Below are 27,676 nucleotides of genomic sequence, written 5' to 3' on the forward strand. Positions count from 1 at the left end.
CAATAACCTCAGATATGCAGATGACACTACCCTTATGGCAGAAAGTGAAGAGGAACTAAAAGGCCTCTCGATGAAAGTGAAAGAGGAGAGTGAAAAGGTTGGCTTGAAGCTCAACATTCAGAAAACAAAGATCATGGCATCTGGTCCCATCACTTCATGGGAAATAGATAGGAAAACAGTGGAAACAGTGTCAGACTTTATTTTTTTGGGCTCCAAAATCACTGCAGATGCTGATTGCAGCCAGGAAATTAAAAGACGCTTACTCCTTGGAAGGAAAGTTATGACCAACCTTGGTAGTATATTAAAAAGCAGAGACATTACTTTGCCAACAAATGTCTGTCTAGTCAAGGCTATGGTTTTTTCAGTGGTCATGTATGGATGTGAGAGTTGGACTGTGAAGAAAGCTGATCACCAAAGAATTGATGCTTTCAAACTGTGGTGTTGGAGAAGACTCTTGAGAGTCTCTTGGACTGCAAGGAGATCCAACCAGTGCATTCTAAAGGAGATCAATCCTGGGTGTTCATTGGAAGGACTGATGCTAAAGTTGAAACTCCAATACTTTGGCCACCTCATGCAACGAGTTGACTCACTGGAAAAGACTCTGATGCTGGGAAAGGTTGGGGGCAGGAGGAGAAGGGGACGACTGAGCATGAGATGGCTGGATGGCATCACCGACTCGATGGACATGAGCTTGAGTGAACTCTGGGAGTTGGTGATGGACAGGGAGGCCTGGCGTGCTGTGATTCATGGGGTCGCGGAGAGTCGGACACGACTGAGCAACTGAACTGAACTGAACAGCTTTTTTTCTTGTATTGATATCTAGTCCATAGCATTGTGGCAGGTGAAGATGCTTGATATGATTTCAGTGTTCTTAAATTTACTGAGGTTTGATTTGTGGTCTGTCCTGGAGAATGTTCCATGTGCACTTGAGAAGAAGGCATGTTCTTCTGCATTTGGATGGAACATCCTGAAGGTGTCAGTGAGCTCCATCTCATCTAATGTATCACTTAAGACCTGTGTTTCCTTATTGATTTTCTGTTTTGATGGTCTTTCCGTTGGTGTGAGTGGGGTGTTAAAGTCTCCTCCTGTTGTTGTGTTCTGTCAGTTTCTCCTTTCATGTCTGTACTGAGCTGCTCCTTTGTTGGGTGCATAGATATTTACAATTGTTATGCCTTCCTCTTGGATTGATCCCTTGATCATTATATAGAGTCCTTCCTTATCTCTTGTAATCTTCTTTGTTTTAAGGTCTGTTTTGTCTGATACGAGGATTGCTACTCCAGCTTTCCTTTGCTTCCCATTTGTATGGAAATATTTTTGCATCCTTTCACTCTCAGTCTATATGTGTCTTGAGGTCTGAAGTAGGTTTCTTGTAGACTGAATATATATGGGTCTTGCTTTTTTATCCACTCAACCAATCTGTGTCTTTTGGTTGGAGAGTTTAATCCATTTATATTTAAAGTAATCATTGACATATATGTTCCTATTGCCATTTTGTTAATTGTTTGAGGTTGATTTTGAGGATCTTTTTCTCCTCTTGTATTTCTTGACTATATAGGCCCCTTTAATATCTGTTGTAAAGCTGATTTGGTGGTACTTAATTCTGTTAACTTTTGCTTTGTCTGAAAAACTTTTTATTTTTCCATCAATTTTGATTGAGATCCTTGCCAGGTACAGTAATCTTGGTTGTAGACTTTTCCCTTTCAGTACTTTAAACATATCCTGCCATTCCCTTCTGGCCTGCAGAGTTTCTGCTGAAAGATCAGCTGTTAAGTGTATGGAGTTTCCCTTGGATGTTACTTGTTGCCTTTCCCTTGCTGCTTTTAATATTCTTTGCTTGTGTTTAGTCTTTGTTAGTGTGATTAGTATGTGCCTTGGAATGTTTCTCCTTGGATTTATCCTGTATGGGACTCTGTGCCTCTTGGGCTTGATTGACTATTTCCTTTTCCACGTTGGGGAAATTTTCAAATACAATCTCTTCAAATATTTTGTCATACCCTTTCTTTTTTTCTTCTTCTGGGATCCCTATGATTTGACTGTTGGTGCATTTGATATTGTCCCAGAGGTTTCAGACTTTCCTCAGTTCTTTTCATCCTTTTTACTTTATTCTGCTCTTCAGAAATTGTTTCCACCATTTTATCTTCCAGCTCACTGATTCGTTCTTCTGCTTCAGCTATTCTGTAGTGATTCCTTCTAGAGTATTTTTAATTTCAGTAATTGTGTTGTTTGCCTCTGTATGTTTGTTTTTTAATTCTTCTAGATCTTTGTTAATTAATTCTTGCATTTTCTCCATTCTGTTTTCCAGGTTTTTGATCATCTTTACTGTCATTATTCTGAATTCTTTTTCAGGTAGTTTGCCTAGTTCCTCTTCATTTATCTGGACTTCTGCATTTCTAGTTTGTTCCTTCATTTGTGTAGTGTTTCTCTGCCTTTTCATTAATTTGTTTTTAACCTTACTGTGTTTGAGGTCTCCTTTCCCCAGGCTTCAAGGCTGAATTCACTCTTCCTTCCTGAATTCATTCTGCCCTCCTCAGGTTGGTCCAGTGGTTTTGTGTAAGCTTCTTATAGAGTGAGATTTGCGCTGAGTGTTAGTTTAGTTTTGTTTTTCCTCTGATGGGCAAGGCTTAGTGAGGTGATAATCCTGTCTGCTGATGATTGGGTTTTTGTTTTTGTTTTGTTTGTTGTTTAGATGAGGCATCCTGCTGGCCTGTGGGGAGAGAGAGGCTATTGTGATGGCTCCACCCCGTTGCATGTGACTCAGCAGTATCCCTTGCTTCCATGGTGCCTGCCTTTCCTCCACCCGCATTTCCCACCACAGTCTCCTCCCTCACATCCCCTCAGTCCATCTCTCTCTGTAGTCTACAGCTGCCCTTGCCCTTGGTTAGCTCCACAATCCCTACTCTCCAGCTCCCAGCCGCTGTGCCTTCCAGGGGACCTGCATCCCTGTCTGGGGTATGCATGGCTGCAGCAAGGACTGTCTGATTCTCCTTCCATTTAGGCTGCCACAGGTCAGCTGTTTCACTCTCAGCCTTCAGTGTTTCTCGTCTGACTCAGATAATTGCCCTGTTGTGGGGACTGACCCCTGCTTCAGTTCCCCCACCCGCCGAGGGCAGGTCCAGTCCTACTAACACTCCTGTTTTCCCCCTAGTTCCTTCATCCCACCAAGTTTTGTGTGGTTCTGCATATTCTATTCCACTGGTCAGGTCCTCCTGGCCGTCTCAGCTGGTGATCTGCATGCATTTCTGTCTGAGGGTCTGTTCCTGATGTATCCATGGAGAGAGGTGCACTCCATGTTAACCTACTCCTCTGCCATCTTGTTCTCTTGTACCACCTCTTCTCTATCCATTCACCTATCAATGGAAAAGAAGATGCTACATGATTTTAAACCATTATTCCTAGAAGCTTGTAATCAACATGAGTGACCCAATCTCTGAAGTCAGTTTTCTTGTTTGCAACTAACATCCTCATCCTATTGTGAATGAAATATTTTTTTAATGTCATTTCTAGAATTTGCTTATTAATATGTAAAAATATAGCTCATATACCTCTAGGGAGATTGAAGACTTTGGAAGCTCTTATTAGGCAGCTAAAACAGGAAAACTGGCAGTCTGAAGAAAATGTCAAGATTAGAGAAAACCCTTTCACAACATATGAAGTTACTATGATATAGATTAAAGAGGTTTTAAAGTTTGTGACTTTTATATAAGGTTTCTGTTGGCCAAACCAGATTCTATGTAAAGTGAACTTTTTGCTGCGTAAATTCTGACCTTAATGAAGCTAAGCAAGTGCTCTAATGTTATGAACTGCATCCTGTTCTTGTTATGCTCATTTTTTAGAAAAATTAAGGAGTTGTTGGGTAGATGGCATTTCCTTACTTGTTAATTTTCCAAATTTAAAGTAAAAATGTAGCGAATAAATAATATGATTAAGTCATAAAATGAGAGAACACAGATATGGTAAACCAGAGCCCAGAATAGAAGTCGGGTTCAGGAATCAGTCCTGATTCCACCATTGAGATATGTTTTGGACATGTTACTTCTTAACATTGAGTCTCAGCCTCTAATTTGTAAAAGGAGTGCACTTATGGAGAAGACTCTTGAGAGTCCCTTGGACTGCAAAGAGATCCAACCAGTCCATCCTAAAGGAGATCAGTCCTGGGTGTTCATTGGAAGGACTGATGCTGAAGCTGCAGCTACAATACTTTGGCCACCTGATGCAAAGAGCTGACTCACTGGAAAAGACCCTGATGCTGGGAAAGATTGAGGGCAGGAGGAGAAGGGGACAACAGAGGATGAGATGGTTGGATGGCATCACCAACTCGACGGACATGGGTTTAGGTAAACTCCGGGAGTTGGTGATGGACAGGGAGGCCTGGCATGCTGCAGTTCATGGGGTTTCACAGAGTCAGACACGACCAAGCAACTGAACTAACTAGATCTCTAACATAGTCTGTTTCCTTATGGTTTCTTCCCTTTCTAGAAGATATTTCTAATGGAGCAAGTTTTCTGTATGATAATCTTATACTTACACAAAAGTAGATGCTGGCTAGAGTTTTCTATTATTAACTGTTGGATTCTTCTCAATATTTATTAAATTCTGTGCTGCTTGACATTTGGGATATAATTTTTTTGTATTATACAGTTTCCTTGGTGACTCAAACTATAAAGAATCCACCTGCAATGGAGGAGGCCCAGGTTTGATCCCTGGGTCAGAAAAATCCCCTGGAGAAGGGAATGGCAACCCACTCCAGTATTCTTTCCTGGAGAATCCCAAGAACAGAAGAGCCTGGAGGGCTACAGCCCATGATGTTGCAAAGAGCTGGACATGACTGAGCAACTAATGCTTACTGTATATTGACTTTTTAAATAGGTAACCCTTCTAAATTCTTTCATCAGTTTCAGGAGATTTCATTTAGATTTTAAATAAATACACATATTACCTTCATACAATGACAATTTTACTTCTTCCTTTCCTATACTTACACTGTCGTTTCTCTCCCCTTTGTCTTTCCTCCCCTTTCCTCCCCTTTCACGTTCTTCTTTAAATAGTATATAGGATTTGCTTCTGGAATAAGCTGGGCTTGTATTTTGTGTGGGTTGCTAATGTATACTGTGGGATGCTACCTGTGTTCTGTGCATTCTTTGCTACTGGATTTAATGATTTCCACTAGACTCAAAATTTTTACTTCTCCTTGTCTGTTTTGATCAATTGTATTTCTCTATAAATTTATCTATTTCATACAATTTTTTCAAAGTTATTGTAATAAAATTATTTATAATATCATCTTCCTCTATTTTAATATGTGCAACATCTGTAACAATATCTATTTTTCTATTATTTGTTCCTTGTCTCTTTTTTTTAATTGAGACATAATTGACGTATGATATATATTAGTTTCCATTACATAATAATTCAATATTTACATATATCATGAAGTAATCATCACAGTAAGTCTACTTAACACCATTACCACCTAGTTAAATTTTTTTCCTTGTGATGAGAACTTTTAAGATCCACTCTCCTAACCACTTTCAAATATGCAATACAGTATCATTAACCACAGTCGCCAACATTGCGCCTCTATGACATATTTATTTTATAATTGGAAGTCTGTACCTTTTGACCTTCTTTACCCATTTTCCCCATGCCACTCCCACCGCTGAAATCACCAAATCATCAGTCTGTTCTCTGTATCTAAGTGTTCAGTTTTGACATTTTTTAGATTACACATATAAGTGAGATTACATGGCCTTATCTTTCTCTGCCTAATTGCTGACTTTTAAAAAAAAAAGCACAATGTGATGGGACTTCCTGCTGGTCCACTGGTTAAGATTCTGTGCATCCAATGCAGGGGCCACAGGTTCAATCCCTGGTGGGAGAACTGAGATCCCATATGCCGTGCAACACAGTCAAAAAAATAAAAAGGCATAGTGTGAAAGTTGCGGGTTAAGTCTTATTTTGGGCAAAGGAGGACTGTAACCCAGGAGACAGCATTGAGAAACTGTGAGAAATGGGCTATCGAAGCATCCATTCAGAGAGCTGTGAGAAACTGCTCCAAAGAGATGGGGGGAAGGTCACTATGTATGTGATTTTGGTGGAAGGGGAGAACATGCAATCAAGCACATATTTTTGCAGAAGGTTTCTGCTGGTCACGTGGACGTTCTAATCCACCATGAAGGATTTTAGTGCTTTTCTAGAGGTAGGGAAATGCAAGAATTGGGATCATAAAATCGACTCCTGAAGATACCTACCTGAGGACCTGTCCTGCCAGTTTCTCCCAGAGCCCAGAGCACCAGTTTCCTGCTCGCCACCCTTAACTCCTTTCAGGGGCTGTTGAAAATCAGCAGCTGCAGTAACCATGATTTAATTCTTGGAGAGCTAGATGGCAAGTGCCATTTGTAGTTACTTCATTTAGCCTAGTGCCCTAAGGTGATTTCCTGCTGCCTCAAGTGGTTGAGTTTTTACTTCATGAATCTTGCTAGGAATCTGTCAATTTTCTTAGTTTTACAAAGAACTTTCCTGTTGTAGGTTTGTTTTCTATTAAAATTTTAATTATCACTTTAAAAATTTTCTTTCAGTTTATTTTGTTGAGTGCCTAGCTCTTTAATTTTTAAACTTCCATTTTTTTTTTCTAAAATGCACATTGAAAGGATGAATTTCCATTTGAGTCTTTCTTTAGCTGTATGTCATAGTTTGATATGTCATTGTTCATTTTGAGTGTAAAATATTTTCTAAGTTCTAATTTCTTCTTTGACTCAGGAGTTGTATAAAGTGTTTTTGATTTCCAAAATATAAGAATATTCTAGTTATATTTTTAGCTTTATTGGATTATGATCAGGGCATATGTTCTGAATGAGTACAAACCTTCGAAGTACTTCGAAGGTCATTCATTATTACCCTATTTTGGTCAACTTATAAAAAGCATTCTATGTAGGCTTGAAAATGGTATGTATAGTATGTATTCTGCATTCGTCAGATAGAAGGTGTATATATCCATTAGGTCAGGATTGTTAGCTTGCTCATATTTTATGTACAGTTAGAAATTATTTTTCTGTTTCTTCTACAAATCACTGAAAGAATTATTTTAAATCTGTTGCCATATTTGGATTTTTTATCTTTGTATTATAAATTTTTGATTTATACATTTTGAGTTGATGGTATTGGTGAATAAGACTTTAGAATTGTTATGTTGACTGGTAAATTAATGCTTTATCATTAAAAATGATTTTTTTTTTGGCCACACCATGAAGCCTGTGGGGTCTTAGCTTCCTGGCCAGGGATTGAACCTGGTCCCAGCAGTGAGCACGCCAAATCCTGACCACTGGGCCACCCAGGAATTTCCCTGAAATGATCTTTTTCTCATTAATAAGCCTTTTTGTTCTAAAGCTATTTTACCTGTTATTAACATAGTTGTGTTAGATTTCTTGCAGTTAATATCTGCATTATGTAGCTATCTTTTTAAATACAGTGAGCTCTTTTTTGTGCATATTTTTTAATTTTTCTTTTTGTGACAAGTGCACAGTGCTGTATTTAATTATTTTTCACTGCCCTGGGCCTTAGTTGCTGCACGCAGGCTTCCTCTAGTTGAGGAGAGTGGGGATACTCCCCAGTTGCGGTGCACAGGCTTCTCACTGCAGTACCTGGGCCTCAGTGGCTGCGGAACAGGCTCTCGGGCCCTAGAACACGCAGGCTTCAGGAGTTGTGGCTCCCGGGCTCTAGAGCGCAGGCTCAGTAGTTGTGCCCGGGTTTAGCTGCTCTGCGGCAGTGGCATCTCCCTGGGCCAAGGATCGAACCAGTGTCCCCTGCAAAGGGGGCAGATGCATATCCACGGTACCACCAGGAAAGTCCTCTATCTTTTTAATTTCATTCTTCTTCTGTTCTCATTTCCGTTCCGTTCTGTTCTGTCGCTCAGTCGTGTCCGACTCTTTGCGACCGTGTGGACTGTAGCCTACCAGGCTTCTCCGTCCATGGGATTCTCCAGGCAAGAATACTGGAGTGGGTTACCGTTTCCTTCTCCAGGGGATCTTCCCGACCCAGGGATCGAACCTGGGTCTCCCGCATTGGAGGCAGACGCTTTAACCTCTGAGCCACCAGGGCCTAGATTAATCCCGTGGTTTCTTGATTTCTAACTTTTTAGCTGAGACATGTAATATATTTCTGTTTAATATGATTACTGACTTACTTGGATTTAAGTCTACCAGTATATATTCTGTACTTTCTATTTGTCTACTTATTCCATATTCTTTATCTTCTCTTTCACTCTTTTTTTTTTTTTTGACTAACATTTTCTGGTAGTTTCATTTTAGTTCCATTAGTTTAGAAGTTTCTTTTTTTCTTTTTCATGATTACCCTAGAAATTAAATATGCATATTTAACAGACCTTTGTGCACGTGTTCTAAGTCACTTCAATCTTGTCCTGTTCTTTGCGACTCTATGAACTATAGAATGTCGGGCTCTTCTGTCCATGGGATTCTCCAGGAAAGAATACTGGAGTGTGTTGCCATGCCCTCCTCCAGGGGATCTTCCCAACCCAGGAATGGAACCTGTGTTTCCTGCATGCAGGTGGATCCTATAGCTCTGAGCCACTAGGGAAGCCCTTTAACAGACCTCTAGAGTTAATCAATGGAGAAAGAAACGGAAATCCACTTCAGTGTTCCTGCCTGGAGAATCCCAGGGAAGGGGGAGCCTGGTGGGCTGCCATCTATGGGGTCGCACAGAGTCAGACACGACTGAAGTTACTTAGCAGCCGCAGCAGCAGAGTTAATCAATGGAGAAGGAAATAGTAACCCACTCCAGTGTTCTTGCCTGGAGAATCCCAGGGACGGCGGAGCCTGGTGGGCTGCCGTCTATGGGGTCGCACAGATTCAGACATGACTGAAGCGACTTAGCAGCAGCAGCAGAATTAATCAAATCTTAAACTCTCCTTTTGGATAACACAGGGACATTGGAACACTTACTTAATTTACATTTCTAAGAATTCCCATATTATTTGTTTTTTCATTCTATTTTTAAAATCCTACAAACCATTAATATTGTGTTATTCAGTCCACATCCATTTTGAATTATCCCAGGTGGCGGTAGTGGTAAAGCACCCACCTGTCAATGCAGGAGATGTAAGAGATGGGTTTAAATCCCTGGGTCTGGGAGATCCCCGGAGAAGGACATGACAACCCACTCCATTATCCTTGCCTGGAGAATCCCATGGACAGAGGAGGCCAGTGGGCTACAGTCCATGGGGGCGCAAAGAGTCGGAGAGGACTGAGATGCCTTAGCTCGCCAGCGCGCGCTGCGCAGTCTATCGACGCTTCCCTCCATCTGTGCTGGGACTTCCATCTGTTGCCATATTCTGTGCACTTAAAGTGCATCCTTAAGAATTTAATTCTCATCAGAACTTATTTTGATGAACTCTCTCCGTGTTGCTTTGTCTGGGAAAAAAATGTCAATTTTACTTTCATTTAAAAAACTTATTTTTATAGATTTGAGAATAGAAGTTGCCATTTACTTTTTCTCAGCACATTGAAGATACTGCTTTCCTGTCTCCTGACTCTCACAGAAGTTCTGTAGCACTCAGCTGGTAACTAACTAAATTGATCCTTAGAAAGCAAGCTATCTTTTTTTCCCCTCTTGCTGCTTTTAACACTGATTCTTTGAAACTGTACTTTCACTATGCTATATTTGATGAGATTTCTTTATGCTTATCCGACTTGGGAATCACAACTTCAAATCTGTGAACTGATGTTTTTCTGGAAGACGCTCAACCATTATCTAAGCAAATATTGCCTCTGCCCCATCCATTCTTTCTTCCCTGTAGCACTCAAACATATGTTAGAACATCTCTGGTGGCTCAGATGGTAAAGAATCTGCCTGCAATTCAGGAGACCCAGGTTCAATCCCTGGGTTGGGAGGATCCTCTGGAGAAGGGTATGACAACCCACTCCAGTATTCTTACCTGGAGGATCCCAAGGACAGGGAAGCCTTGTAGGCTGGGGTCACAAAGAGTTGGACACAACTGAGTGACTAACCCTTTCACTTTTCTTTAGAACATCTCCCTCTGTCCCTCAAGCCTCTTAACTTCATTTCCATGTTTTCTATTATTTTTTCTCTCTATGGTACATACGTCTTTTTCCCAGCCTGTCTTTCAGATGTCTCTTTTCATGTATTGTCTAATTGTCTCTTAAACGTGTCTGATAAGTCGTTAATATGTTGCAATAGGGAACTGCATTTTTCACATTTATAAGTTCTATTTGATTCTTTTTGTAATCTTCTGCATTACTCTTTATAACTTTGTTCTTCCCTGCAGTTATTTTCTAACAAGTTTGCCTTCACTTATTTAAACAAAGTAAGCCACTTTAAAGGCAAAAACACCCCTGATGATCCTAATATCTGAAGTCCTCATGTGTCTGCCTGCTTACCCTTGTTTTTGCTGGCTCTCACAGCACTGTTCCACTCTCTGCTTAGCAAAGTTGATCTCACTGTGTACTGATCACTGTCCTGGAAATATTACCTGTGGTGCTGTTTTACATCTAGGATAAAAGATCCTTCTTCTAGGAACAAATTGTGTTTTCTTTTGTAAAGCATCAAAGCATCTAAGGAGGCATTTCCAGGCTAGTGCCACCAGGTGTTGTGATGTGATTTTGGACTAAAGATCCATTAGAAGGCTAGATTTGGGTTTTAGTTTCATAAGGATGAGGTTTTGTTTGTTTGGTTGGTTGATTTTGTGGTTTTGTTGTTGTTTGTTTTTCGCTGTGACATTCAGCTTGTGGGATCTTAGTTCCCTAACCAGGGATTGAACCCATGTCTCCTGCATTGGTTGGCTGGAGTCTTAACAACTGGAGCACTGGAGAATTCCCACAAAACTGAGTTTTAGTTTTTGTTTTTAATTCCTTCCTGGCTGTACTCTATGCTAAGGCAAGTTTCTCTGAAGTCTGTTGCACAGCAAGTATTCAACCTTACCTAACATGTTGCTCCTTTAGAATACCAGGATAACATTCCCGGGGTCTGCTCCAACAGTCACTGGATATTGACCTCTAACTCCAGCACCATTCCATTCCGTTCTGTTCAGTCACTCAGTCGTGTCCGACTCTTTGCGACCCCGTGGACTGTAGCCTACCAGGCTTCTCCATCCATGGGATTCTCCAGGCAAGAATACTGGAGTGGGTTACCATTTCCTTCTCCAGGCGATCTTCCCGACCCAGGGATCGAACCCGGGTCTCCCGCATTGGAGACAGAAGTTCAGATCTTCCCAATCAGCAAGTGTCTCCAGGGTAAGCTTTTATGTGCTTGATTCCTGCTTACAGCCTCTGAGTACACATTCTCCTTACAATTTAAGTCTGGTAATGTCTTACAATCTTAATATGTAAGTCAGAATAAACTAATGCATGCCACAGTATAAAGGCCCCTAGTATCAGTGACTTAACACAACACATGTGTTTTTGATGATACACATTTCTGTCATTTGTGGTGGTGTGTTCCACGCTTTCCTTACTTATGGACCATGCATGACAGAAGCATGATCATCTGTAATGTTGCTGATTGTCACGTGGGGAAGAAGGGATCGTGGTGAATTACCCACTGATCTTAAATATCTGCCGAGAAGTAAGACAAATCAGTTTTCTTATATTTTGTTGTCCAAAACAAGTCACGTGAGTGCATCAAGTTCAAGAGGGCAGGGAAGTGCGAAGCTTCCATGTGCTCAGAAGGATGAGAAACAACCCTGATGACTAGCATACTGATCAGGTCTTCAGCGCTTTTAAGGAGGGTTTTTTAATTGAAGTATAGTTGATTTATAATGTGTCAATGTCAAGTGTCAGCAGAGTGATTCAGCTTTTTCAGATTCTTTTCCATGTTAGGTATTATAAGATACTGGATAAAATTCACTGTGCTATACAGTAGATCCTTGTTGGTTGTCTATTTTATATGTAGTAGTGTATATCAGTTCAGTTCAGTCGCTCAGTCATGTCCGACTCTTTGCAACCCTATGGACTGCAGCACACCAGGCCTCCCTGTCCATCACCAACTCCCGGAGTTCACCCAAACTCATCTTCATTGAGTCGGTGATGCCATCATTAATCTCAAACTCCTAATTTATCCCTCTTCCCTCTTTCCCTTCTGGTGATCATAAGTCTGTATTCTATGTCAGTGTGTCTCTTTTCTGTTTTGTAAGTAAGTTCATTTTTTGGATTCCATGTATAAGTGATATGTGATATTTGAAATGATAAAGAAGACATGGTATACATATATACAATGGAATATTAGTCATAAAAAAGAATGAAATAATGCCGTTGGCAGCAACATGAATGGACCTAGAGATTATCACACTAAGTGAAGTGAGTCAGACAGAGGAGAGATTTTTTTAAATATAGTATTTGCAGTTGTTTTTAGGAGGAAAGTTGCCCAAGTAATCCCTTGCCTGTATTATGTTCACTTTTTCAGTGCCTACTGATATCCAATGTGCTTGGTTACACATCTCTGTCTTGATTAAATCTCTCCCACTGCTAGTTCCAGTGTTGAAAAGAAAGTTGATGGTTCTCCGAGGTATTCAGTTATCTAACTACAAACATTTCATTTCCTTTCACAGGACTGTAAACTTTGGCCATACATTTGTTAGAACCACAAAACTTGTTTAACCCTTATTTTAGGAAATTGTATGTGTTTATTTAGATTGTAAAATATATTTGTTAAAGAAAACCGATTTTACTCACAAATCTTAAATGAACACACCAAGTCTGCTATTAATTAGCCCATTATTTTATAAATGCTAAGGGCTTTCTTTCATTAGTAAGAAAATATCAGAGTCCACTGAAGATTTTTCTCTCTGCTTCCTATTTGAAATAAAGAACACCCCTAGCATATTTCAGTTCAAACACGGTATGAAGATTCTTTCTTCCCCAGGAAGGTCAATTGTGTCTGAGCACACAGGAAATATAAATGAGAGAGATAAGGCTCTGATCTTATGCAGCTGACATTCTCAAGCAAGAGTCAGCAAACTACAGCCTGCAGGCCATGACTACTCTCTCTGCCGTTGTCATCTGCCTGGGTGTCCTTTCCCAGAGTAACCTTGGGAGCGACACATGAAAATGGCATCTTTCCCCCTGCCAGAAAGGAGCCAGACTCCTCCACCATGAATGGAAAGCAAAATTCTGTTGAATTAACTGGTTCACCTTTCAGTAGTAGGGAGCACACACGGTGCCCTGGATGATGGGGATAAGAAGACACCGGGGCAGCATAGTTGCAGAGAAGGGGGAGCAGCAGTGAGGGACAGGGTTTGGGGGAAGCATAATGATCATGAGTGGGACGCTGGAGCCAGTAGACAGCTGGATAGATCTGTCTGTCTGGAGCTCAGGTGAGAGTTCCTGGCTGGAGAGACTCGATCTGGAGTTGCCTTTATTCTAAAGGTAATGAAAGCCCTTGTGAATGGGAAGGCTTCCAAAGCAACTGAGCATTTCTCTTCTCCCTGGGCACAGAGCCCATGCACATGGCCGATTCTGGTGTTCCAGGCTTCTTTTGTGGTGAAGGGTAATCTATTCTGAAAATGCTTTTTGCTGCTCTATTAACCTTGCTGGAAGGCCCCTCTCTCCTTTGGAAATACAAAGTGAGTCCTCTCCTGTTCCCCAGGAGTGAGCAAACAGGTGAAGAGGTGGCCTCTGACTCCCATTCACAGCAGCGAGGACTTATGAAAACAGCTGCCCTCAACCACCAGATGACGTGCAAACCAGCAACCAGCAGTGCTGCACGGCCAGGAGGAAATCAGCCTCCCCCGCCAGCCACTGTCTGAAAATGTTCTCCCGGGGAAGTGGGCCAGGGGAGTGACTCTGTCAGGTGAACAATTTTCTGAATAATATAAGCTTAATCTGAACATCATCATATCACTTTGATTGATCCCTGAATCTCACCAGCAATATGAAGCAAACATTTTGGGAGTGAATATAGGGCAGTTCTTGGGACGATCCCATGAGGGAGGGCATAGCAACCCACTCCAGTATTCTTGCCTGGAGAATTCCATGGACGGAGGAGCAGTGGGCTCCAGTCCATGGGGTCACAGAGTCAGACAGGACTGAAGTGACTTAGCATGTAGGCTTGCAGGCATAGGGCAGTTCTTACCTGGTTGAATAATATATGGCAGGAAATGATGGGAGGCTGGTTCAATGGTGGAGGCTCTTCACCCCACTGTGTTCAATTATACCTACCACACAAGGTAAGTGAAAACCTTTCTTTCTGAGGGTCAGGAGTGAGAAATGGAGTGTTTCCAGCCATGTAAATAAACAGAGATGTCAGAGTCATCCGTGACTCCAGTTCTGCAGGCCAACCAGGAAGGAAAGCAATCCCTGTGACCAGGCTGCAGCCACGCCCTACGGTGAAACACAGGAGACTGGCCGCAGACAGCCGAGGCGCGTATGAGGAATGATTTCCGTGAGTCCAGACCCTTGCCTCTCCTCACACGTAGACAATCACTAAATTCCTCAACTCGCGATATCCGGTTTTCCTTAATGAACAGCAATCTTTTGTTGTTCTGACCGCCTGCTCTTTGACACACTTCTCTGTCGCCCGGCTCCTCCGCCACCTCTGTGGAGCAGTCCTCTCAGGGTGACTTGAGATGCTGTCTCCCGGGCTTCAAGCCCTCAAAATTCCCTCTGAAGAAAACATAGTTCAATTTTTAGGTTGTGACTATTTTTTAAGTGGACAGTAGGGAAGTATGTTTAAAGTTGGTTGTGTATACACTTTTTAAGAAAATGTATTTTTTTTTTTTTGGAGGGCGACATATTCGTGTTTTCTATATAATGGTGGTGGTTATTGTTACATGAATGCGAGAGAAGCTGCAATAAAAATGAGGAAACAGTTTCAAATGTTTCCTAACCTTTCCCTGGATTCACAAAAATGTACAAGTGATAAGCCTGCTAAGAGCTGGAAATTGTGGAACAGGTGTGTGGTATTGAAACTTTTAATATTACAAATATGTATATATAGTATATACATGTATATTGTCTGTATATAGATTTTAATATTATGTAGTATGGCTGAAAGCAAAAAAAAAAGGCCACTTTGGGGTTAAAATAGTAGGGCTCTCATCATCTTGATGGAAGTGCTTAATTGAAGTCAGCAACACAGATTATTAAGAATATGGTAGATGATGTTAAAGGGACAGTTTTTAAGTAATATGTGTCCAGCAGCCCCAAGGGCCTGGTTTTTAAGATGGACCTGCTGCTGTTTTATTTCTTGCTACCATACAGTCCTGCATATTAGAGTAGAGAGAGTAGCTCTGAACCAACAGATCATTCCTCAGGCTGTCATAGAGCCCGTTGTGGCAGCAAGGTCCCAAAGGTTTGGCCAGCCTTCCTGAGACACAGTGGGGACATGCTCTGCACCGTACCCCTCAAACAAGTAGTCTGAAACACTGGCCTCTCAGAACATGCAGGAGCTGTAGTTGAGAGTACAAAATAGCCAAGAGAAGTGATGGGGAAGCTGAAACGATGTTGTTAAAGAAACTGAGAATTTCTATGTGAAATTTTCATAGAGTTGACTATGACCGCAAATCCATTTTGGGAATTGAAACCAGACCCTATCTTTTATCTCACCATCAGGGGTTTGCAGAGACTCTCTCGTTGGCAGAGCTGGGCCTAGAGGTTAATAATAATAACCTCCAGTCATCAAGAGAAGTGTGGAGAGCCCCGGTCCTCATGCAAGTCCAGCTGTGGGCGTCCTTGTTGCAGAGTAACGCGAGCGTATTGGTGATAGGTTAATGAGGTTAACCTGATAGGGGTAAAGAATCAGAGAGAAGGGCACTCAGGAATTTAAATTCTGTTCTTTGTACTAAGATTACTCATTATGATGCTCAGTACCTTGTGAGTCTTAACCTCTTGGTGGCGCATACCTATTTTTGCTGCCGAGTTTATGCAACTCCCAGAGAAAAGCGAGATGCCCCAGGTAGGGGTGCTTCACACGGCCTGGGGAATCTTCCTCTCAGAAAATGACACAACAGAGAAGTGGGGAATTGTTTGAGGAACATTCAGATGTGGCTGTTAGTTGACCGTGGTGGATGGGAACTCCTTATGTCTTGGAGGGGGGGGTGCGGTGTGGTCAGCAACACCCCCGGTTAGTTTTATACTTTTGTACTCTGATAGTTATAATAAAATGACTAATCTGAGGATGTTTCTGGGTTGACCAACATCTGTGGCCAATGCCAGGTAACTTGTAAGAATAAACACCGACCCTTGGGCTTCACTGGGGTCCAGTGGTTAAGACTGCACTTCTGCTGCAGGGTGACACTTGGTTGGGGAATTAAGAAGCTACTTGCTACTCAGCTTGGTTTTTAAAAAAAGTAATAAACACTAACCCAAAGGCAAACATATTTTTCTCACAGATGTTCATCATCATGGCATGAGCTGATTCTCCCTCAGTTCTTTCAGAATGGCACAATGGAAAGGCAATATACCACACAGACTAATTTTTAAGAAAACACATGAGTGGTCAGAGCTTCTGATGTGTTTCCTCAAAGAAATATGAATGTGAGGCTTTGCTATGGCCTAAGTGGAGAACTTTTTATGAGAGGAATTATCTGATTTTAGACTTTCAGAATAACCTCAGTTCAGTTCAGTCCCTCAGTCATGTCTGACTCCTTGCGACCCCATGTACTGCAGCACGCCAGGCCTCCCTATCCATCACCAGCTCCCAGAGTGTACTCAAACTCGTGTCCATTGAGTTGGTGACACCATTCAATCATCTCATCCACTGTCGTCCCCTTCTCCTCCTGCCTTCAATCTTTCCCAGCATCAGGGTCTTTTTAAATTAGTCAGCTCTTTGCATCAGGTGGCCAAAGTATTGGAGTCTCAGCTTCAGCATCAGTCCTTCCAATGAATATTCAGGACTGATTTCCTTTAGGATGAACTGGTTTGATCTCCTTGAAGTCCAAGGGACTCTCAAAGAGTCTTCTCCAATCCACAGCTCAAAAGCATCAATTCTTTGGTGCTCAGCTTTCTTTATGGTCCAACTCTCATATCCATACATGACTACTGGAAAAACCATAGCTTTGACTAGACGGACCTTTGTTGGCAAAGAAATGTCTCTGCTTTTTAATATGCTGTCTATGTTGTCATAACTTTTCTTCCAAGGAGGAAACATCTTTTAATTTCATGGCTACAGTCACCATCTGCAGTGATTTTGGAGCCCCCCAAAATAAAGTCTGTCCCTGTTTCCATTGTTTCCCCATCTATTTGCCATGAAGTGATGGGACCAAGTGCCATGATCTTAGTTTTCTGAATGTTGAACTTTAGCCAACTTTTTCACTCTCCTTTCACTTTCTTCAAGAGGCTCTTTAGTTCTTCTTTGCTTTCTGCCATAAGGGTGGTGTCATCTGCAAAATACTTAGTATGTACATAAGCACCAAGGCGACATACCACATGTTAGATTATACAGCACACATGTTCAAAGTCAGCTGGAAGGGAAAACTTGAGGACCAATTCTATTTAAATAAGTTTATCAGCGTTGATTTTTGATGTTGTTTATCACTCACAATTCACATCTTAGGGTGAGTGCATTACAGCAATCACTGGGAGACCACTCTGAGCCTTGGGCTTCTGGGGACTGTGGGACAATGCCCCCACTTTAAGAAAATGTTTCAGAATCAAAAACATGCAGGTCTGTGAGAGCTCTGAAGTATTCGAGCTTAGCCAAAGGATGACAACATACAGAGAAGAGCTTTTATGGTGGAATGAAGAGAATAAATTGTTTGATCTGTAGAGACAGTGATGGCATAGCTGTAAGAGAATGTACAGCTTCAGAACCTGTAAAGACATTACTTAGGAGACTAGAATATATCTTTTCATATATGTTTGTGGTGAGTGTGACGTGCTTGGGAGGCACATAACACAACAGAGTTGTCTCCCTCTCTACTCTGTGTGCATGGCCTAGTTCACTGTCAATACACGTGTGCTGGCTTTGTGACTCCCAGTTGGCCACCTCTGCAGGGAAGCATTGTTGCACAGGATCCATGCTGGTTCTCTGTCAAGTGCTTGGGGTTCCCAGTGCACTGCAGGAGCTCTCCACGTGCCCTGCCTGCTGCCATGGGAGCAGCAACAATTGGAGTCAGAGTGCCCTGCGAATTTCAGCTTTCTTTTCTTCCAGGGCTGCCTCACCAGCTTCAGGGAAGCGCACCTAGAGCTGTGGTTGGAGCAACCTGTGGGTGATGTCATATAGGATGTCAGTTACATTCTCTACCAGAGGCTCCCTTCAGGATGGGCTTTCTAAGGCTGCACAGTGGGCTCCTGCCTCTTGAACCCGAGGTTTCCTTTAGGGGAGAGGGGTTTGAATGAATGCTGTCTGCTTACACTACAGGTCAAAGATGGGGAGATGGTGCCCCATTGTGATGATCTGATAGCCTAAGTTTATGTTACTCCCAGGATAAGATGAAATACACCCATAGATTAATTATGATCGTTTTGAGATACTAAAATCCATCATTTGATCTGGAAAAAGGTCAGATTGTTTTCACTCTAATGGGCATGCTTTTCTGCCTGCTCTTAGGACAGGTGGAAAGCTACTGTTAGTGCTCTATTGTGCCCAGGCTAAGATCAGCCAACCCACCCCCCAGGCACAGAAAGCCACAGCAGTGACTTGGTGCCCTGCAGGGTGCTGTAGGAGTACATGCAGAGCCGGAAGTGACAGATAATACTCCTGAGATCTGTGAAATCTGGCTTTTAAAGCCTTTCCCAGGCTTCCCTGGTTGTCTAGTGGTTGAGAGTCCACCTGCCAGTGTGGGTGACAGGGGTTTGATCCCTGGTCTGGGAAGATCCCACATGCCACGGAGCAACAAAGCCCGAGCACCGAAATGATTGAGCTGTGCTCTAGAGCCCGCAGGCTGCGACTACCAGAGCCTGTGCTCTGCAACAAGAGAAGCCACTGCAGTGAGAGACCCGTGCCCTGCGAGGAAGGGCAGCCCCTGATCAGCACAACCAGAGAAAGTGCGTGTAGCAATGAAGAGCCAGTGCAATCAAAAACAAACAAATAAATCTTAAAAATAATAATAAAAGAAAAAAAAGAAGACATTGAAAACAAGCTGGAAAGATAGGCAAAAACGTAAACAATAAACAAATAAAAGCATTCCCACAAAGCTTTTTGGTAATTATGGTTCATCACCTTTGCCATAAAAATTATTAATTTCCCAGCTGGGGTGTGCTTATCAGATAGAAAATAAAATGTATTGAGGATGGTTGCTTTAGAGAGTGTTTCCTCAACCCTTAGCACATTAATGAGATTGCTGCTGGAGAAATACATCTGAAGTACGGTCCAATCTTTCCAATACTACTTTCGTGAGAAGCCTGGGAGCTTTCCAGCATCAGTTCTCACCTTCTTAGGATATGTCTTCTTGAAAATTCAGAGGTGCTGATGTGGCTTTGTTTTGTTGGAAGGATGCTGAAGGCCCCACATGGACTAGAGCAGACATCACCAGAGGCTGCTTTACTGCAGAACGCGTCACCGGGCAGGTGTCTTTGGCATATGTGGCCCTGAGCATCACAGAGGAGGATTGGGACCCATCTCTAGATAATTACTCCGGTGAGCATTCTAGTGAATTATCTAGATATTTGCTAATATTCTTGGGTGGCACATGTGTTGTGTGTGCCTCATTTTCAATCATGTCCAATTCTTTGTAACTCCATGGACTGCAGCCTGCCAGGCTCTTCTGTCCATGGGATTTTCCAGGCAAGAATACTGGAGTGGGTTGCCATTTCCTTCTCCAGAAGATCTTCCCAACTCACGAATCAAACCCGAGTCTCTTGCATTGGCAAGTCGATTGTTTATCACTGAGCCACCTGGTTACCACTTGGGTATCACATTAAGGATTTCTTTCTGCAAACCCCAATGTTCAAAATAACGATACCACACTGAACACTGGGTAGAGCAGCAAAAGTTAATTTTGACAGGTTAAAAGACTCCAGGCTTGGTTATTACAAAAAAGGGAAAATGAACCGTCAAGTGTTGTCTAGCAGCAGTAGGCCATCATTTGTGAGGAAGGAAAAAGAAGGAAAAAGAAAATATGAAAAAGAAACTCTTCAAGGTGGCCCTATGTGTGATTATTAATGACTAGTGCATGCTTTAATGGCTGCTGAATCCTTTGCCAAAAGCAATACACCAGCCAGGCCCTTTAATTCTGAAAATAACTTGTGTTCTCATGGGAGTTTGTGTGTGTTTGGAGGGGTGCACAACTCGTGGGGAATGGAGATAAGATGTGATCAGGAGTTTGTTAGGAAACTGTCTGATGCTGGCAGCCTTTACACAGTGAGGAGTAGCACTGTTTGCCACACAACTGATGGACGGAGAGCCCCTGCAGCACTGAGTGGTGCAGGGCGGTGGTTCTGTGAGCTGGGTGGGAGGGCCAATAGGGGAGACCAATAAACGCTTGACCAAGCGTGCCATGCCACCGTCACGGTCCTTAACCTTCCTCTAAAGACAACCTGGCCAGGGCCAGGGAAGCGATGCTGTCAATATAATCACAGAATACATAGCTCTTTATGTTACTAGCTTAAGGCAAGTTGCAGATGACTACATAGGCCAGATGGATACACTCCATCCATGTGTGCTTCCTTCCTTCTGGAAGCCTTCCATGGTGCCACCTAACTGTCCCTGTAGAGACCTCAGGGTGAATTTAATGCACATGAGGTTACTTGACCAACTCCCACTGAAAGTAGGTGTCTTTGCACCCAGTCATTTGCTTCTGAGTGTCTCAAGGGACTCTTATTCTGGGAGGCTGAAAGGAGGGTAATCCTCCTGAAAACTGGCGCACGCTTCTGCACCATGCAGCCTAGGCCGTGACTGATGGCAGGCTAAGGAGTCTGAGCCTATTGGAATGACTTATGTGAACAATCCTCCAAACACAGCAAAGCTACCCTGTATTTCCTGTCATCATGGAAATTGTCCCTGATACACTTAAGGGTAAAAATCTCCCTACCCACCCCAGCAGATCTGCACTGAAGAGTGTAGGGAGACAAATCCCTTAAATGTGAGCCGGTTCTGTTCTCTGTCTGCTTCTGAGACTTCACACCAGTTATATTCAGTGGAATATAACAAGAAATTGTATCTGCTGAACTCTCATCAGATGGAACAGATGAAGAATATGCTTCTATTTTCCTTCTCAGGGGAAAATATGGTCAGACATGTGCTGTTCAATGCAGTCATTAGCCACACAGGGTCACCAAGCACTTGAAATGCGACTGGTCCAAAGCAAGATGTGATGTAAGTGTAAAATACACACCAGATTTCAAACACATCATTTCTACAAAACATAAAACATCCCATTAATGATTTTTTTATGTTTATTATATCTTCAAATTTTTTTGTATATTTATTAACTAAACTATACCTTGGCACATACTTTTACCTGTTCATTTTCACTTTTAATACATGGTTCTCAGCAAATTATAAATTACATAGGTTGCTTGCATTTGTAGCTAACATAATATTTTTACTGGACAGCACTGAAGATGAAATTTCATCCAGCTCGGATTACATAGACCACTTTGCCATGTAGCTTGGCAGAGATGAGCACCAGCCCAAGAAAATGGAGTCTCCATCACTGCTTGTGTACAACACAGCCCACTGTTTATGGTGAAGAAACGTGGAGGCAAGGAAGGATGAGCAACTTCCCAAACACGCTCGTCTGGTGAATCTGGACAAGTACAGGTGATCCTAATATTGAACGAAGACAGCTGCTCACATGGGAAAAGTCTGGCTTACTTTATAAGACGAAAGAGCATTTTTGTGATTTCTGCCTTTCTTTTTTTAAATGACATGAAATACATTTCTTAGTATATTAGCGTGATGAAAGGTATGAGTTTGAAAAAAGAGTGAAAAATCACTCATAAGGTAACATGAAATAAACAAAACACCATGAATCAGTTTATGATTGACAGATCACAATCTTCTTTATCACCACATTTGATGGAACTCCTGTCGGGAGACATATGTCTATGGAGAGTGAAAGATTGGCAGTAGCAGTCTGTTATTGCCCCAGCACCAGTGTTTTATTTATGAAATAAATAGCCCTGTTATTTAGACAGAGTAAGAAGGAATCTATTTTACACTCTGGCTCACAGATAATCCCTGCCATGTTAGTATAAGAAATGAACCTTAAAAACAACTGTGATACAGCTATATGTTACAGACCCTGGAGTATTCCTATTCTAAAATGTTATCAGTATCTTACCTTAGATTATGAAATTTTAAAAAATATATATTATTTAGGCAAGTATCTAAGTAAAGACAAACTTAACAGTTAATTTACAGAAACAAGTTTTAAGGGGCCAAAATTTACAATTATTTGAATATTTTAAAAACTGATATAATCGTGGCATACCAAATAAAAACCCACAAGCCATAGTGATTCTCAAAAGAAGAGGAAAGGTTGAGAAAAAGCTCTTCTTTACAAATGTAAAGTTAATGAATATAAAAGAATAACGGACTTAGAGTCGGTAGTTTCCAGCCTCTATTATGGAAATTCATTCAGGCAAACATTATCCCTGGTGGCTAAAATCTGTAGGTGAAATTTGATTAGGGACAGGATATTTGCATGCCACCAAAGTATCAGCCTACATTTTTCTCACTAATATACAAATGAAAGTACACCTTTGTAATGAACACATCTGACGATCACCCCCTTAATCAAATGATAAAATTTATGTCACTAATCATGTGTCATCCTGGGCCTCTTGATGTGAAAGTATACAATGTCGTCTATAAAGTATTCTTTCCAAAATGTTTATATCTAGTGGATATAAACTACACTAGAACTACACACCAATATTAGCCACAAGGGGCTACTGACAACTCAAATGAGGCTCGTCTAACTTGAGATGTGCTGTAATGTAAAATACTGAATTTTGAAGACTTGATACGAGATAAAAGAGTGTAAAATATCTCATATTGATTACTCATTAAGTGATAATATTTTGGATACACTGGGTTAAATGAAACAAATTATTAAAATTAATTTCACTTGCTTCATTTTACCTTTAAGTTTACTTAAAATTTCACTTTTTTAAAAAGGTGCAACCCTCGAGTTTTTAATAGCTGTATCAAATCTCAATACTTTAAGATTCTTAACAAATTAAAAATGAAAGAAATTGATATTTGTGTCACGCTCCCCAGCAGTGCTTCAACAGACTTACTTAGTCATATATGGTCACTATTATTAAGTGAAACCTCAATAAAGTTCCCTTAAGCATAGCAAATTGCTTTGGCTGATCAGCCAGACCCACATTTAATTAAGAGATAGAGTTATTATCTAGGCCACAGAACCTCCTCTGTTCTAATTATACAAGACAGGAAAAATGGATACTCAGTGCAGCTAAACCTTTATCATTACTATATATGTATATATAAACACACACACATATATATATACTGCTTGAAATATATATACACACACACACACACATATATATATATATAAAACATACATGCATTTATATTTCAAGCAGGGGGATTAGATATTCCTGGAGGTTGTACCTATCACAGATGCTTTTCTCAAAGTGCATATATGTGTACACTGTCTCAAAGAGGTGCCTGGAACTTGGTTCATTCATTGAGTTATGCATTTACTGTGTTTAACATGTATTTAAAAATCTGTCACTATTTGAGTGTGTATGTGTAAAACATTCTGAGAAAAATCTATTGAGAGACGGTATGGTTTTCCATGGGAATTCTGTAAAGCTTGAAAAGGTGACAGTAAGCGTTGTTTGTCTGAGTTTTTCACTTCTTAGAAAGTTCTCTTCTAAGTTTCCTCTTAAACTCTGTAGAAGTCTCAGGCACTTTTGGGCAAGTTTCTCTCTGAACACAGTCTTTTAACATTCCTCAGCACACTCACAGCCATACTTCATAACTGTCCTTATGTGAGGTCTAAAAACATCAACATTCTTTCAAAACAGATACAGCCTTTCAAAATACGCCTGGGACACTTCTTCCCCATCCTTGTGCCAATCATCACTGAAGTTCCGTGAAGCCATATTAATCCCAAGCCAATATCAGTCCTCTTGGACATTGCTCAAGCTTCTGGTTCTCATCTTCTTTTTACAAAGATGGTTTGTTTCCCCTGAAAACTCCTGTCTCAGGAGGCACAGTTGCATCTGCACGATAGCAGTGAGGAAAAGACAAGCTTGTCTATTCAGCGTCGACCTGGAGTCCTAACCAGTGGGATGAGGCAAGGGAAATAAATGCGACAGGTAAATACCGGAAAGCAAGATGTAAAAGTTTCATATTCACAAATCGAATGATTGTTTATTAAAATATCCAAAATATCTACAAAATATCTTCTTGTAGAGAAGAACCTGAATCAAGCCCTGTTGGATCTGCATGGCCTGGCTTCTGCCTGCGGAGACCCCCACATCTGTGACTTCCTGAAGAACCACTTCCTAGATGAGAAAGTGAAACTCATCAAGAAGATGGGTGAACACCTGACCAACCTCCGCAGGCTGGCTGGTCCCCAGGCTGGGTTGGGTGAGTATCTCTTCGAAAGGCTCACCCTCAAGCACGAGTAGGAGCTTCTGGAGACCAGTGACCTTTGAAGAACCCACCTAACATCAGGGCTGCCTGAAGCCCCTCACTGCAGCAACTCAGCAGCTTTTTAACACCCTGGAGCCCTCTCTCAAGCCTTGGACCAAATGGAAACAATAAAGCTTTTTGCAGCATAAAATAAAATAAAATATCCAAAATAAGCAACTTATTAATTGAATGATTAAAATTAGATACTGATTTTAACGTAGTCATCAAACATGCTGAAATATTTTTATAGCATGTGCTCCAGTGTTCTTGCCTGGAGAATCCCAGGGACAGGGGAGCCTAGTGGGCTGCCATCTATGGGGTCACACAGAGTCAGACACGACTGAAGTGACTTAGCAGCAGCAGCAGCAATGAACTAGCAATCAGCTGTGTACTAGCAATGAACAGCTGCAAAATGTTTTTCTATGTGCTAGCAATTAGCAATTGGAAAATGAAAATATCTTTCACAATAGCATCAAACACCACCAAATGATTAAGTAAATCTAACAAAAGATATGCACTACCACTGTACAGTAAACTATTGAACAATACTGGGAGAAATCTTCATTTCTAAATTAGTGGAGAGATAAACTGTATTAAGGGATTGGACAGTCTGATATTTTTAAGATATTAATTATCTTAACATTTTGACTGATTCAACAGTCTCAGTCAAAATCCCGGCAGGATTTTCACTGGAAATTTAAATGTTGATTTTTAAATATTTATGGGAATGCAAGGATCTAGAATTGCCAAGAATTCTTTAAAGAAAAACAAAGATAAAGGACTTAACTACCAGTTTCAAAGCTTATTTTAAAACTATAAAAAATCAAAACAATCGTAAAGATAGACAAACCAATGAAATGGAATAGAGACTTCAAAATCAAATCTATACTTACATAGTCACTTTATAATAAAGGCATTACTGCAATTTAGAGAGAATGAATGGTCTTTTAAATAGATGTTTTTGGAGAAATTACATATTCTTATTTTTCTAAAAAAAGAAAGTTGATCCATTCTTCACACTATACGCAAAATTAATTTCATATGAATCATAGTCCTAAATACAAGGAAAATTTTGGAAGTAAATATCTTCATGACCTTGGAGTAGAAAAATTTTTCTTAAATAATACATCAGAGTGCTAAGCATAAAAGAAAAGATTTATTAACATAATTTTTTTAAATTAAGAAATTCTATTCCTTAAAAAATAAATACCATTAAAATGAAAAGGCAATCCTTTTACTGGGAGAAGATATTTGCAATAAAAAAACTCATTCAGAATAAAGAAAGTATTCCCATGAGTCAATAAGGAAAAGACAAAGAGCTCAATATTTTAAAAAAGGACAAAGACCTAGCTCTTCTAAGAAGAGGACATCCAAATGACCGATAATCATGAAGGGACTCAGCCTCATGACTTTTCTGAGAAATGTAAATTAAATATTGTGAGATACAACAACACACTGACCATATTAACTAAAACCTTTTTAAAAGCCTGAGAATTCCGAATTTTGGTGAGAATATAAAGCAACTGGAACAGCGCCCACTCTTCCTTCAGATATCAGCCCAGCTGTCATGTCTTCTGAGCAAGGTCCCTGACTCCTCAGACGAGGAGCACTTGCTACAGCTACAAGAATCACTATGTAACATAAAGAAGCCTATGCTTTGATTGCATCAGTTCAGTTCAGTCGCGGCCGACTCTTTGCGACCCCATGAACCACGGCACGCCAGGCCTCTCTGTCCATCACCAACTCCCGGAGTCCACCCAAACCCATGTCCATCGAGTCGGTGATGCCATCCAACCATCTCATCCTCTGTCATCCATGACCATGAATTCTTCATAGCTCTGAGCCGTTTTTATCAAGATTCCATCAGACCTTGCATCTTCCTGGAGACTCAGGGCAGACCTCAGCCACCAAGGACAGCTGAGGCATCCCTTGGTAGGATCAGCGATCTGAGCATCGCTTGCTTGCTGATTTAAGGCCACAGGTTTCGGATGCGACTGGTTCTTGCATCCCACACACCAGTAGGTGCACACGCCCTTTGATGGAGCTTGAGTCTGGACCCTTGGAAGGGCTTCTTTGCACAAGCGGGCACCTCTGTGACTCACCAGAAGCAGCCAGGACAGCATATTTTTTATCTCTTCAACTTGCTGCCTGACTTCCTCAATTCTGTGACTTTTTGCCTCTGTTTTATTTCTACTTCATCTCGGGCCCACTTTCACTTTGTCTGGTAATTTTGTCTCTGTGTTGTCTGAAACTGCATTCTCTCCCTACCTGAAGACAATTTATGACCTTCTCATTCTTTTGTTATCCCCTCCTTAAACACTCCTCCGGCTCCAAGGGAACTCCAGTTCCTTCTTCAGTCCACTTTCTCCCCATCCGACAGCAGAGCTTTCGCTCCTATGAAGTATGTGTATTGTTATATGGATCGCAGTTGTGACTTGATAATTAAGAGATTATTTCTAAAAATATGAAAATGTATAAATATATTTTTAAAATATAAAAATACACAGATGTAGATAAATGGATGGCAGTGGTTGCACAATATGAATGTACGTAATACCACTGAACTGTACACTTAAAAAATGATCAATGTGATAAATTTTATGTTATGTGTGTCTTGTGTTAGTCATGTCCGACTCTTTGCGACCCCATAGGCTATAGCCCCGCAGGCTCCTCTGTCCAGGGAAGAATACTAGAGTGGGTAGCCATTCTTCTGCAGGGGACCTTTCCAACCCAGGGATGGAACCCCAGTCTCCTGCATGGAGGCAGATTCTTTACCATCTGAGCCACCAGGGAAGCCCTATGAGTATTTTACCATAATACAAATGGGGGAAAATGGGAAAAAAAGGAAAAAAAGAGAAATAGCACGTTAAAGATACAAATAATAGACTGGAAGAGAGCAGACATTTACAAATTAAGTTTGCTCTTAGGGTGCATCTGGGTGTAAGTCAATAAAACTAAATTTAACATGACTTTTAAAAAATAAATAAAAGATAAAAACAACACTAAGAAAAAAAAAAAAGCAAATGCACCAATCAATTCTTTCATAAAATTGTCTAACAATTTTTTTAAGGGTAAAAAAATTTTTTTTTTGTTTTTTTTTGTTTGTTTTACTTGTTTTTAAAGTGCTTTTTAAAAATTTATTTTGTTTATTTGT

At 41.0% G+C, this 27,676-nt stretch overlaps 1 long non-coding RNA gene across 1 annotated transcript; it reads left to right on the forward strand.

Annotated features, from left to right (window-relative positions):
• LOC129537472 (uncharacterized) lies at positions 1 to 27,676 on the forward strand. Its single transcript, XR_016037024.1, has 12 exons — positions 1 to 4,334; positions 4,639 to 4,866; positions 10,971 to 11,261; positions 13,612 to 13,815; positions 14,290 to 14,406; positions 14,749 to 14,916; positions 15,576 to 15,710; positions 19,398 to 19,542; positions 21,123 to 21,219; positions 21,460 to 21,666; positions 23,910 to 24,203; positions 24,301 to 27,676. It is a non-coding gene; the product is annotated as an uncharacterized LOC129537472 (long non-coding RNA).

Source organism: Moschus berezovskii, unplaced genomic scaffold (genome assembly GCF_049115385.1).
Source record: "Moschus berezovskii isolate FMDL1 unplaced genomic scaffold, NW_MosBer_1.0 29, whole genome shotgun sequence".
NCBI classification, from domain to species: Eukaryota; Metazoa; Chordata; class Mammalia; order Artiodactyla; family Moschidae; genus Moschus; species Moschus berezovskii.